Below are 14,327 nucleotides of genomic sequence, written 5' to 3' on the forward strand. Positions count from 1 at the left end.
CTACTCATCTTCCTAATATGGTGCAAAACACGAAACGTTCATGCTTTGTCCGCGAACCGAATCCGTGTCAGAGGCTAGAATTCTATCCCAGAGCCACCAATACTCGTACGTACACGCACTGCATATGTCCATTTATGTTACTCTCATAGTGATTGAAAGCTGCAATTTGAGTAAACTATACTTATGGTAGAATGGAAACTATGCCGATGTCGAGACAGACGATTATGTTGTTTAGAGCAATTCATTCTGCATAGTGTTACTTGATTATTCAAGTCTTACATTCAAAGCAAATTTGATAATGAGCGAGAAATATTGTTGATATGAAATGATCAGTGTGGAACCTGATATTGCTCTACATCGTGTATCGGAGAAGAAAGCGGGATTGTATGGACAGAGCCTTCTGAAAGGATGGCGGAACGGCTGCATGGCAGCGAAATTTTACAGCGGCTGCACGGCTCTGTTGCTTGTTGGTCTTTGGGTCTGAATGTCGCTCAGGAAGTTCGAATCGTTCAAAATTCCGAATGAGCCCTGTTATGTCCCCATTTTTAGCCAAAAATCACCAATTGGCTTCTTACATCTTTTCAGCAGTGTGGAAGGCAGGTTTGACTTATCTCCAGCAGAGCATGTTTGAGCACCAGAGGACAGAATGAAGAGGGTTTGTCCACGCAACACAAGTAGACGAAATGAAGATAATCTTTCAAGAAGTTGTAGATTGAAGCCGGCACATGAATTTATCCCAATTCAGACAATCTCATGGCTACAGAACAAAAAAGGTAAAGGATGCTGCATTGGCCTGGAACCAAACCTCTGGTTTCCCGCCGGCAGGCGAGGGTTCCACCACTGAACCACCAATGGACACACGGCTGCAGGCAGCACATGTAGCTTTGGATACATGTCTAGAACATGCAATCTGGCAGAGTTCCTGTGATTACCCTACGCAATCGACTCTACAGTTGCGCGCTGCCCTTTGTGTTAAATTATGGATCAAGCATGGTCGTGAAATTCACTGGGGGCTCGAAACCAACTTCCACCACGATTGTGAAACAGTCAAATAAATAAGAGCTCTAATTACCAGGCAGTGTTTACTTCTCTCAGAGGTTAAGGGATAATCCAGCCCAATGTTCACCTATGAGATTTCAAGACTTGAGACAGAATTTCAAAAAAGCTGTACCATAAATTCTGCTCAATCACGGAATTTGGAGATTTATGCTATTTTATTTCTTTGCATGCATCTCTCTATCGCTGTCTGCATTTCTTCTCTCTCGGTGTTTAACCCTGATGGACTGATCAGGCTTCCTTGAACGGCCAGGTCTGGAAACCGGGGATGGAAAAGACTGTCGGATCTTCAGTCCAATTGTTGGATTTCGGCGGGATGAGCTTTGCTATTTTCCGTCTCCGTTTTCGGAAAATATAAACCCAGATGGGATTTCCCCTCCTCGGTCCCTCTACCTTCGGGTAATGGGAATGAACCCGATCTATCACTCGGTCGGAACATCCGTATTCTTATTGCTTAAGTATAAAATTACGGGGTTACAGCTATTTTCAGGACGCATTTTAGAAATTAACACGTAACAGACTTATGCGAAAACTAGAAGCACGTGGAATTAAAGGTCCAGTGGTAACATGGGCACCTAATTGGCTCAGGAATGGGAGGCAGAGAGTAGTGGTGAACGGATACCCTTATACATTAGGGTCTCTATACTTGAATTATGTTTTCATTTATTGGAGCATAGGAACAAGAATAGGCCATTCAGCCCCTCGATCCTCCAGGTTAACACATCCTTCCTGAGGTGGGGTGCAGCACTCCAGATGGGGTCTCACCAGAGCTCTGTGCAGCTGTAACATAACTTCCACCCCTTTGTATTCCAGCCTTCTTGAAATAAACGGGGAGAGTAAGAGCTCAAGAATGAAAGCGAGAGAGAGCAAGACGAATAGAGAGAGACAGACAGACAGACAGACAGATCACTAGGCATTGGAGAAACCGTCGCTGTGTAGATTTCTCAGGAGCTGCTGTGAATCCCCACTGAGCTTTCGAACCACTTGCTCCACCGCAGCAAAAAGTCATAAGCAGCAAATGGGTAACGTGAAATCACATAATCGATAGCCGATTTGTGGTGCAATGGGTAGCACGTTGGACTTCCAATTAGCAGTTCTAAAGTTGTGGATTCCAATTTCACTACCGTTGAAGTTGAGGGCTCAATTTTGGCGGTGGAAATTAGAACTTTGCAGCAAAACCGCAACAGGATCACGAATGTTCATCAAAGAAGGGAAACAGCCCTCTTGTAGCTCCTGAAAATCGCAAGAATTAAAGTATCGTGACTGAGCGGTCTAACCCGCTGGTTTAAAGCTCCAGTTAAATCCCATAATTTGTAGATGGTTCAAAATCACGGTTTCTAGCTCCAATTCCGCAGCCTCCTTCCTGTAAACTAATAAAACTAAACATCTCATCTGTTTTTACAACAGCGTAGGCCGGAGGAACCACATGGCTGAACAAATAAGTAGATGCATTTTGTAACACACCAATTGCACATTCTACTCCGTTCGAAATGTTCACACAGAAAAGGATTGGTTGATCGAGATGAGACTCAACCAACAACCTCGGCATTTCCCGACCCTGTACTGTCATATAAGAACCGCGCAATGACTGATCACGCCGCAAGAGCCCGGTCACTTTGATCACCCGTCCCTCTATGCTGGAAGGAATATTAAGGTGAGCGGCCCTCACCTGTGGGAACGTGTCCTGTCCCCGTGATGAAAATGATATCTGCACTTTCACTTTCAGCTTCTTTCACATCCTCTGCTCCATCGCACTACATTCGGGTTTTCTGTGAACAGGTCAAAATAAACATTGGCAGAAATTCTAACAGCAGTGGGATTCAAACCCACGCCTCCATAGAAATTAAATGTAACACCTTAGACCGCGTGGCCGCGCTACCATTATTTCACAGTAACGTTGAAAGAGCTGTTGAATGCACAAATAAATGAATTGAAGCTAATTGACCGCATTTACCCCGGGCTGGGGCTGTTCTCCTTCGAGCAGAGAAGGTTAAGAGGAGATGTGATCGAAGTGTTCAAAATAATGAAGGGTTTAGAAAAAGTAAATAAAGAGAAACTGTTCCCATTGGCGGAAGGGTCGAGAACCAGAGGACACAGATTTGAGGTGACTGCCAAAAGAACCAAAGGCGACATAAGGAAACACTTCTTTACCCAGCGAGTAGTTATAATCTGGAATGCGCTGCCTGAAAGGGTGGTGGAAGCAAATTCAATCGTGAATTTCAAAAAGGAATTGGATAAATACTTGGAGGGGAATAAATGCAGGGCTACCGGGAAGCGGCGCGGGAGTGGGACCAACTGGATCGCTCTTACAATGAGCCGGCATGGGCTCGATGAACCGAATAGCCTCCTTCTGTGCTGTAACCATTTTATGATTGTATGATTCTATTTATTCTCTTTATTTTTTTTGCATGCATTTCTCTATTTCTCCCTGTCTCTGTCTCTTGTGTTGTCTCAGGCTTCCTTGAACGGCGTTGGCTGATCGAACCTGCAAAACCATCAGAGAAGGTTAAAGAATGACTGAGACGGTAGGAAAAGTAAAGGTGCAACCCAGCTGCTGCAGCCAATGTCCACACAATCATGTCTCTTCGCTCTCAAGTAAGTCACTTTCTTTTCATTCCTCTTCTTTCGTTCTTTTTCTTTCTGCCTCCAGCACCTGTGTCCGTATCCTGTTTTTCTTCTCTCATGTGTCTCTGTTGGATGATCAAAAATTCAGACCCGCCGCTTCTTCTAGCTTTTTCTTCCTTCCACAATCATGATCCATTTCATTGAGACTTTACTGCGGCCTTGCCCACTCTAACATTTACTTTCACATTCTTACGCCTTTATGTTTGCTCTACATCGACCGCTGTTTCTCGGGGGCACATGTTCCGTTCGCACCAATGTTCATTTGTGCCTTGAAACCAATCGATACATTTCGATCTCCGTGACTCTTCCAGAGACAAGCACTAAGAAAGCAGGGCTGGCATTCGGAAGGACAGCGGCATACTTTCCCGTGAAATTTCCATGGGGTATCTTGTGACACGGGGGATGTTAACTGAAGAACTGGGTTTTGTTTTCATGGTCGTTGGCGCTTTCCCCGGAGCAGTTGATGTGCGGGAGAGACGGACGGCAGGACATAGCTGCGAATGAAGGCTGAAAGATGCAGTTTTGGCAATCTGGGCGGTGCAGTCAAGTCGGAAATGTTCCGCTTGATCTTAATAGGTCTGTGGAAATGTCCGATTGAAAAGGAATGAGGAGAAATGAGAAGAGCGGGAATGGTGAAAAAGTGTCGATTACAGGAGGTTGGCCGTGAGCGAAAGGTCCTTTGAATGTCCGGCGCGGAGGGGATTTTGTTCAGAAACGACAGACTTTAAAGCGCGTGGGGAAAGTGAAGTGTGAGCTTTGTCCTTTGGTCAAACTGGGTGTTTTCAGGAAAACAGCCATTGTGAAATTACAAAAATGAAAACAGAAAATGCTTGAAACACTCAGCAGGTCAGGCAGCGCCTGTGGAGAAAGAACCAGAGGGAAGGTTTCAGCCCTCCGAACTTTTTCATCAGAACTGGATAGATTGGTATGTGGAAGAGTAGCTGAACTGTCTAAGATGCTGGTGTCAATCTTTCGATCATGTGGGATTGAATTCCCCCTCTGCCACATTTGGTGGAACTGTTTATTTTGGCCGCCTCACCTAAAAATCTTCTTTCCAAAGAAGTGCGTATCCGCATTGCTGGCTTACATCTGTTTGCACAAATCAGCAAAGTCTGAATTGCCACCCAAAATGTTTCTTGCACGGAGGTGTTGGGAGTGTAAGGGGTGATCGAGGTGAAGTATCAATCAAAGTGCGCAATGGCCCCCTGGTAAACGAAGTATCTCTTATGGTGAGCATAAGATGAAAGATATGTCCATAATTATGTATTTCTTCTTTACATCACAGTAGGACTTATTATCAGGGAATGGACTTGTGAAGGTCCATTTACGTCATGCTCCGGTCGCTTTGCATCGCCCCTGACACATAGATTCGAATCAGAGAAAGGTTACTGCATGGAAAGAGGCCATTCGGCACATCGAGTCCGTGCCGGCTCTCTGCAAGAGCAATCCAGCTGGACCCCACCGCCCCACCCCGCCCTTTCCCTGTCGCCCTGTATTTTTTTTTCGTTTCAAGTACTTATCCAGTTCCCTGTTGAAGGCCATGATTGAATCTGCCTCCACCACCCAAAGCGAGAATCATACCCCAAGACCAACGAGCCGCTGGCTAGAAAGCCCTGCAGCCGGTCTAAAATTTCACCATAGTCTTCAGCCGATCGGCTATCCTTTCCAACCGCTTCTGTCCACCCAATCTCGTTTTCTATTCCTATATGCAGCAATATCAAGTTGTACACTACCTATTTCCAGTCACCAATATTAGCCTCTCTTTCCTAAATTCGTTTACAATGTACGACTTGTTTTTTCAAATAATACTTTTCAGAATTAGTTAATCTGAAGCTACATTGGCATCTGTCTCGGCATCGTCAGAGTATACAAGCTGCCATAAGTATATTTTACTCACATTGCTGTTTTCTTTCACTGTGAGGGCGAAGAGACAAAAATGTGGAGACATTAGTTACGAATTTATCACCTGGGTTGCACCTTTACTTTTCCGACCTTCTCAGTCTTTTTTTCCTTTACCTTTCCCTGTTGGTGTTGCAGGTTAGATCAGCCTTTGCCGTTCCAGGAAGCCTGAGAAGTCCATCAGGGGACAACATAGAGACAAGAGACAAGGAGAGATAGTGAGATTCATCTAAATAAAGTCGCTTATAAATGGGTGGTTCTGCAAAGTAGCAGAATTTTAGTTGCAGATTGGGCAAGATTCTTCCTTGTGTATTTGAATTTTGCAAAAGTACGTTGGGCACCCAATTAAAAGCGCCGGCCACGCTCGAGCATCTCTCATGCTCTGAGAGAGATAAATGAAGTGAGTTAGATCCAGTTCATTCATTTGAGCATTGAACGGATCTTTAAACAATAATTCAGCGAGCAGAAATCAAACCTGCGAAGGAAAACTCCATTTGATCTTGAATTTAACGCTTCAACCACTCGGCGATCGCAGCGGCACATGGCAGTACTTACATGGCTGCAGATGCCACTTTAAACTGCCAGTTGCTTCAAACGATGACCGATAGACCGGCGTTGTCTTGTAGCTTTCCCAGGAGCTTCATTTGATTCGGTGGGTCAAGTTTGGGAAATTGAATGATTTTCAGCGGCAGCTTGTGGTAGTATATTACCTCATTTTCATTACCGGTAATGAACCACTGCAGCCACTGCAGAATTCGGTGCCACCCACAGCCGATCGGCCATCCTTTCAGACCTCTTCTATCCATCCAATCACGTTTTCTATTCCGATGTAGAGAAATGTCGAGTTGCACACTAACTATTTCCTCCGTTCTCTTTCGCAAACATATCACTGAACAAAACTTCACAAGTCACTCAGGAAAAATAATTCAGTTCAAAATCATTAGCTTCCGAAGGACCTGCGAGGACAGACTGACCAAACCTGCGTTCAGTCGTGAAGCTTGTGGGTGTGTTGTGATCCGAAGGGACAGAGACAGGCCTGCGACACAGAGCGAAGGCAAGAACTCAGAAATGTGGCCATAAATGGGCAGACAGTCAGTCACAGTCATTGATTCTGACACACGGCCCGGTAGTTGTTCAGTCAGTCGGGGAGCGAGGCCTGCAGCCAGCAAACAAAAAGACTGGCCTGAGAAAAAGGCAGAGACCAAATCAGACGGATAGACATACAAGCATCTGACTCAACGTTAAAACGCAGCGTGATCGAATCACGTTGCGGTGATATCATTTTCACAGCAGCTCAGGGTCCTGCCCTCAGGTTTTATAGCGGGGCAGTGTTTTATGGATGGGCTGTTCATTGTTAGTAAAATAATATTGATCGGAATTTAATTTGTAACATTAAAGTGCTCTTTGTTTGTTAATTTTGATCTACATCCTCGACAGTATATACAGAAACAAGTAACAACGTTTCAGGGATGTGGTTTATTCAATATTCGTTGTTATCCCAGTCAGCCGGCGTAAAAATAAACACAAACTAACCAACACGCGGGTAAGCCCATAAAGCTAAGATGTATACATGGCCGGTTAGCTCAGTTGGTTAGAGCGTGGTGCTAATAACGCCAAGGTCGCGGGTTCGATCCCCGTACGGGCCATAAGGTTCCTATTGCAATATTTTGGTAACTTTTAAAAGTTTGGCAGACTTGAGAAACAAGCGAATCCACACAAAATGTCATGTGGTCAATTTTTTGGAGTAACATCCATTAATATGTTTTCTCATCTATCTTTTTGAGGTCCAAAGTGGACGGCCTCAAACTTGCTTACGTTGAAATCCATTTGCCGCAGTTTTGCCCATTCACTTAATCTAGTGATATCTCTCTGTAATCTCATTCTTCCATCCAAACTGCTATGAATTCTGTCTATCTTTGTGTCATCGGCAAACTTGGATATGTGGTTCTCGATCCCGTCATCTAATATCAATGAGACCGCCTCAATTGGGGTAAATTCACATTCAGCTTCAATCTCCACATCATCTTGAGACATTTTATTTACTCCGTGTGTGTTGCGCCTTGGAAACTTCTGCACTTTGTCCTCTGGAGCTCAAATATAATTCAATTCGAACAACTGCAAAGATGTCAGAATCCAATTGGTGACTTTTCACTAAAAAGCAGTGAGATAACAGGGCTCGTCCGGGATTTGAACCCGGGACCTCTCGCATATTCCATTAGAAAAACGCCCTAAGCGAGAATCATACCCCTAGACCAACGAGCCGCTTGCTAAAAGGCCCTGCAGCCGGTCTAAAATTTCACCATAGTCTTCAGCCGATCGGCTATCCTTTCCAACCGCTTCTGTCCACCCAATCTCGTTTTCTATTCCGATTTGCAGCAATATCAAGTTGTACACTACCTATTTCCAGTCACCAATATTAGCCTCTCTTTACTAAATTCGTTTACAATGTACGACTTGTTTCTTCAAATAATACTTTTCAGAATTAGTTAATCTGAAGCTACATTGGCATCTGTCTCGGCATCGTCAGAGTGTACAAGCTACCATAAGCATATTTTACTCACATTGCTGTTTCCTTTCACTGTGAGGGCGAAGAGACAAAAATGTGGAGACATTAGCTCCGAATTTATCAGCTGGGTTGCACCTTTACTTTTCCGACCGTCTCAGTCTTTATTTCCTTTACCTTTCCCTGCTGGTGTTGCAGGTTCGATCAGCCTTTCCCGTTCCAGGAAGCCTGAGAAGTCCATCAGGGGACAACATCGAGACAAGAGACAAGGAGAGATAGTGAGATTCATCTAAATAAAGTCGCTTATAAATGGGTGGTTCTGCAAAGTAGCAGAATTTTAGTTGCAGATTGGGCAAGATTCTTTCTTGTGTATTTGAATTTTGCAAGAGTACATTGGGCACCCAATTAAAAGCGCCGGCCACGTTCGAGTATCTCTCATGCTCTGAGAGAGATAAATGAAGTGAGTTAGATCCAGTTCATTCATTTGAGCATTGAACGAATCTTTAAACAATAATTCAGCGAGCAGAAATCAAACCTGCGAAGCAAAATTCCATTTGATCTTGAATTTAACGCTTCAACCACTCGGCGATCGCAGCGGCACGTGGCAGTACTTGCATGGCTGGAGATGCCACGTTAAACTGACAGTTGCTTCAAACGATGCCCGATAGACCGGCGTTGTCTTGTAGCTTTCCCAGGAGCTTCATTTGATTCGGTGGGTCAAGTTTGGGAAATTGAATGATTTTCAGCGGCAGCTTGTGGTAGTATATTAACTCATTTTCATTACCGGTAATGAACCACTGCAGCCACTGCAGAATTCGGTGCCACCCACAGCCGATCGGCCATCCTTTCAGACCTCTTCTATCCATCCAATCACGTTTTCTATTCCGATGTAGAGAAATGTCGAGTTGCACACTAACTATTTCCTCCGTTCTCTTTCGCAAACATATCACTGAACAAAACTTCACAAGTCGCTCAGGAAAAATAATTCAGTTCAAAATCATTAGCTTCCGAAGGACCTGCGCGGACAGACTGACCAAACCTGCGTTCAGTCGTGAAGCTTGTGGGTGTGTTGTGATCCTAAGGGACAGAGACAGGCCTGCGACACAGAGCGATGGCAGGAACTCAGAAATGTGGCCATAAATGGGCAGACAGTCAGTCACAGTCATTGATTCTGACACACGGCCCGGTAGTTGTTCAGTCAGTCGGGGAGCGAGGCCTGCAGCCAGCAAACAAAAAGACTGGCCTGAGAATAAGGCAGAGACCCAATCAGACGGATAGACAGACAGACATCTGACTCAACGTCAAAACGCAGCGTGATCGAATCACGTTGCGGTGATATCATTTTCACAGTAGCTCAGGGTCCTGCCCACAGGTTTTATAGCGGGGCAGTGTTTTATGGATGGGCTGTTCATTGTTGGTAAAATAATATTGATCGGAATTTAATTTGTTACATTAAAGTGCTCTTTGTTTGTTAATTTTGATCTACATCCTCGACAGTATATACAGAAACAAGTAACAATGTTTAAGGGATGTGATTTATTCAATATTCGTTGTAAAACCCTGTCAGATGGTGTAAAAATAAACACAAACTACCCAACACGCGGGTAAGCCCATAAAGCTAAGATGTATACATGGCCGGTTAGCTCAGTTGGTTAGAGCGTGGTGCTAATAACGCCAAGGTCGCGGGTTCGATCCCCGTACGGGCCATAAGGTTCCTATTGCAATATTTTGGTAACTTTTAAAAGTTTGGCAGACTTGAGAAACAAGCGAATCCACACAAAATGTCATGTGGTCAATTTTTTGGAGTAACATCCATTAATATGTTTTCTCATCTATCTTTTTGAGGTCCAAAGTGGACGGCCTCAAACTTGCTTACGTTGAAATCCATTTGCCGCAGTTTTGCCCATTCACTTAATCTAGTGATATCTCGCTGTAATCTCATTCTTCCATCCACACTGCTCATAATTCTGTCTATCTTTGTGTCATCGGCAAACTTGGATATGTGGTTCTCGATCCCGTCATCTAATATCAATGAGACCGCCTCAATTGGGGTAAATTCACATTCAGCTTCAATCTCCACATCATCTTGAGACATTTTATTTCCTCCGTGTGTGTTGCGCCTTGGAAACTTCTGCACTTTGTCCTCTGGAGCTCAAATATAATTCAATTCGAACAACTGCAAAGATGTCAGAATCCAATTGGTGACTTTTCACTAAAAAGCAGTGAGATAACAGGGCTCGTCCGGGATTTGAACCCGGGACCTCTCGCATATTCCATTAGAAAAACGCCCAAAGCGAGAATCATACCCCTAGACCAACGAGCCGCTTGCTAGAAAGCCCTGCAGCTGGTCTAAAATTTCACCATAGTCTTCAGCCGATCGGCTATCCTTTCCAACCGCTTCTGTCCACCCAATCTCGTTTTCTATTCCTATTTGTGGAAGTGACAATTTCGAATCCTTCGCATTTTAAAATCACAGAACAATGCCTGGTGATTCCTGCCCGTTGCCAAGGCAATCACAGTGAGCAGACAGAAAGGTGTCATCTAAAAGGCCACTGAATGTACAACCCCCCACCCAAAAAAAGAGAGAGAGACAGAACGAAGACAGTCAATGACCCGTTATATTAAAAACAGATAACATTTGTTCGCTGGTGGGGTTACGTGTAGCGTGACATGAACCCAAGATCCCGGTTGAGGCCGTCCTCATGGGTGCGGAACTTGGCTATTAATTTCTGCTCGACGATTTTGCGTTGTCGTGTGTCTCGAAGGCCGCCTTGGAGTACGCTTACCCGAAGGTCGGTGGCTGAATGTCCATGACTGCTGAAGTGTTCCCCGACAGGGAGAGAACCCTCCTGTTTGGCGATTGTTGCGCGGTGTCCGTTCATCCGTTGTCGCAGCGTCTGCATGGTCTCGCCAATGTACCATGCTCTGGGGCATCCTTTCCTGCAATGTATGAGGTTAGACAACGTTGGCCGAGTCACAGGAGTATGAACCATGTACCTGGTGGGTGGTGTCCTCTGGTGTGATGGTGGTATCTGTGTCGATGATCTGGCATGTCTTGCAGAGGTTACCGTGGCAGGGTTGTGTGGTGTCGTGGACGCTGTTCTCCTGAAAGCTGGATAATTTTCTGCGAACGATGGTTTGTTTGAGGTTGGGTGGCTGTTTAAAGGCGATTAGTGGAGGTGTGGGGATGGCCATAGCGAGGTGTTCGTCATCATTGATGACATGTTGAAGGCTGCGGAGAACATGGCGTAGTTTCTCGGCACCGGGGAAGTACTGGACGACGAAGGGTACTCTGTTGGTTGCTTCCCGTGTTAGTCTTCTGAGGAGGTCCCGTTGCCAAGGCAATCAAAGTGTTCAGACAGAGAGGTGTTACCTACAGGGCCACCAAATGTACAAACAACAAAAAAGAAAAAAAAAAACAGAGAGAGAGAGGCAGAAACATAGAAACATCCGGAAGGAAGAGAAAGACAGCAAATGACCCGTTATATTAAAAACAGATAACATTTGTTCGCTGGTGGGCTTACGTGTAGTGTGACATGAACCCAAGATCCCGGTTGAGGCCATCCCCATGGGTGCGGAACTTGGCTATCAATTTCTGCTCGACGATTTTGCGTTGACGTGTGTCTCGAAGGCCGCCTTGGAGTACGCTTACCCGAAGGTTGGTGGCTGAATGTCCTTGACTGCTAAAGTGTTCCCCGGCTGGGAGGGAACCCTCCTGTCTGGCGATTGTTGTGCCGTGTCCGTTCATCCATTGTCGCAGCGTCTGCATGGTCTCGCCAATGTACCATGCTCTGGGGCATCCTTTCCTGCAACGTATGAGGTAGACAACGTTCGCCAAGTCACAGGTTGTATGAACCGTGCACCTGGTGGGTGGTGTCCTCTCGTGTGATGGTGGTATCTGTGTCGATGATCTGGCATGTCTTGCAGAGGTTACCGTGGCCTAGTAAGAACGGGATATGACGCCCTAGTAAGAACGGGATATGACGCTCGACTCATCGATCGACAGTTCCGACGGGCCACAGCAAAAAATCGCATAGACCTCCTCAGGAGACTAACACGGGACGCAACCAACAGAGTACCCTTTGTCGTCCAGTACTTCCCCGGAGCGGAGAAACTACGCCATGTTCTCCGCAGCCTTCAACATGTCATCAATGAGGACAAACACCTCGCTATGGCCATCCCCACACCTCCACTACTCGCCTTTAAACAGTCACCCAACCTCAAACAGACCATCGTTCGCAGCAAATTACCTAGCTTTCAAGAGAACAGCGTCCACGACGCCACACAACCCTGCCACGGTAACCTCTGCAAGACATGCCAGATCATCGACACAGATACCACCATCACACGAGAGGACACCACCCACCAGGTGCATGGTTCATACTCCTGTGACTCGGCCAACGTTGTCTACCTCATACGTTGCAGGAAAGGATGCCCCAGAGCATGGTACATTGGCGAGACCATGCAGACGCTGCGACAACGGATGAACGGACACCGCGCAACAATCGCCAAACAGGAGGGTTCCCTCCCAGTCGGGGAACACTTCAGCAGTCATGGACATTCATCCACCGACCTTCGGGTAAGCGTACTCCAAGGCGGCCTTCGAGACACACGACAACGCAAAATCGTCGAGCAGAAATTGATAGCCAAGTTCCGCACCCATGAGGACGGCCTCAACCGGGATCTTGGGTTCATGTCACGCTACACGTTACCCCACCAGCGAACAAATGTTATCTGTTTTTAATATAATGGGTCATTTGCTGGCTCTCTCTGCCTTCCGGATGTTTCTGCCTCTCTCTGTTTTTTTTCTCTGTTTTTTTTTCCCTGTTTGTTTTTTTGTTGAATGTGTATTCGGGGGTTCTGCAGGTGACACCTCTCTGTCTGAACACGGTGATTGCCTTGGCAACGGGCAGTTGCAGGGGCAGTCTGTAAACACCATGTATTGTTCTATATGTATAAATGCGTAGGCTTCAAGGAGCTCCTGAAACATTTACCTGAGGAAGGAGGAAGTCTCCGAAAGCTTGTGAATTTAAAATAAAATTGCTGGACTATAACTTGGTGTTGTAAAATTGTTTACAATTGTCAACCCCAGTCCATCACCGGCATCTCCACATCATGACTACTTTAAATACAGCTGGCCTTCCTAATAGCTCCTCTTTATTAATTTATATCCCATCTCGTATCTCAACTACTTCTTTTACTGTAACTTGGGAGCATCTTCTTCCTTGGTAAAGACAAATGCAACGTACTCATTTTGTACCACTGCCATGCCCTTTGCCTCCATGCGTAGCTCTCCTTTTTGGTCCCTAATCGGTCCCACCCCTCCTCTTCCTACCCGTTTACTGTTCATGTGACAAAAGAAGACTTTTGGATTCCCTTTTATGTTAGCCACCAGTCTATACTCATAATCTCTCCATGCCCCTTTTTTCCCTTTTCACTTCCCATCTGAACTCTCTACATTCAGCCCGGTTCTCACTTGTATTATCAATCTGACATCTGTCCGATACCTCTTTTTTTCTGTTTCACCTTACTCTCTATCACTTTCATCATCCAGGGAGTTCTGGCTTTATTTGCCCTACTTTCCCCACACGTGGGAATGTACCGAGACTGTACCTGAACCATCACTTCTTTAAAGGCCGCCCATTGTTCAATTACAGTTTTCCATGTCAATCTTTGATTCCAATTTACCCTGGCCACATGCGTTCTCAACCCATTGAAATTGGCCCTCCTCAATTAACTAATTTTACTCTAGATTGCTCCTTGTTCTTTTCCATAAACCTTATGGATTCTAAACCTTATGATACTATGATCGCTGTTCCCTAAACGTTCCCCCACTGACATTTGCTCCACTTGGCCCACCTCATTCCCCAGAATCAGATTTGGATCGATTCTTGCGTTTATTTACAGTGAAATTTTATATCCGCCACTGGAGGATTGGGGATAGAACAGAAAGGAATCAAGTTTGGGAAAAGTTCGATCATATTCCTTTCGCTTTTATTTCTCTATTGCCCTCTGCCTTTTTCTCTTGGTTTTGTCTCCCCCGGTTCCAGGTGACCATTTGATTTGATGCATTTGTCCGAAACTGTTGCCTTTTCCAGATCTCGGTGCGGTCAGACCCGCTCTGTCTGTCTGTTATTGCTTCTGGCCATTAATGGGAACAGGCCCCGAGTTAAACGTTTATCTGCAAACCAGAGGAAGACAAATAAAAAGAAAGATCTGTTTTTTCCGCCCCGGGGGCAAAGAT

General features: G+C 45.4%; 4 non-coding genes across 4 annotated transcripts; 2 read left to right on the forward strand and 2 right to left on the reverse strand.

Annotated features, from left to right (window-relative positions):
* The first annotated feature begins 7,152 nt into the window (after window positions 1-7,152).
* trnai-aau (transfer RNA isoleucine (anticodon AAU)) lies at window positions 7,153-7,226 on the forward strand. Its single transcript has one exon. It is a non-coding gene; the product is annotated as a tRNA-Ile (tRNA).
* Window positions 7,227-7,752: 526 nt separating this feature from the next.
* On the reverse strand, window positions 7,753-7,842 carry trnap-agg (transfer RNA proline (anticodon AGG)). Its single transcript is given in 2 exon segments — window positions 7,753-7,788; window positions 7,807-7,842. It is a non-coding gene; the product is annotated as a tRNA-Pro (tRNA).
* Window positions 7,843-9,716: 1,874 nt separating this feature from the next.
* trnai-aau (transfer RNA isoleucine (anticodon AAU)) lies at window positions 9,717-9,790 on the forward strand. Its single transcript has one exon. It is a non-coding gene; the product is annotated as a tRNA-Ile (tRNA).
* A 526-nt stretch (window positions 9,791-10,316) lies between these two features.
* trnap-ugg (transfer RNA proline (anticodon UGG)) lies at window positions 10,317-10,406 on the reverse strand. Its single transcript is given in 2 exon segments — window positions 10,317-10,352; window positions 10,371-10,406. It is a non-coding gene; the product is annotated as a tRNA-Pro (tRNA).
* Between the last annotated feature and the right edge of the window lie 3,921 nt (window positions 10,407-14,327).

The sequence above is a fragment of the Heptranchias perlo genome, chromosome 20 (assembly GCF_035084215.1).
Source record: "Heptranchias perlo isolate sHepPer1 chromosome 20, sHepPer1.hap1, whole genome shotgun sequence".
NCBI classification, from domain to species: domain Eukaryota; kingdom Metazoa; phylum Chordata; class Chondrichthyes; order Hexanchiformes; family Hexanchidae; genus Heptranchias; species Heptranchias perlo.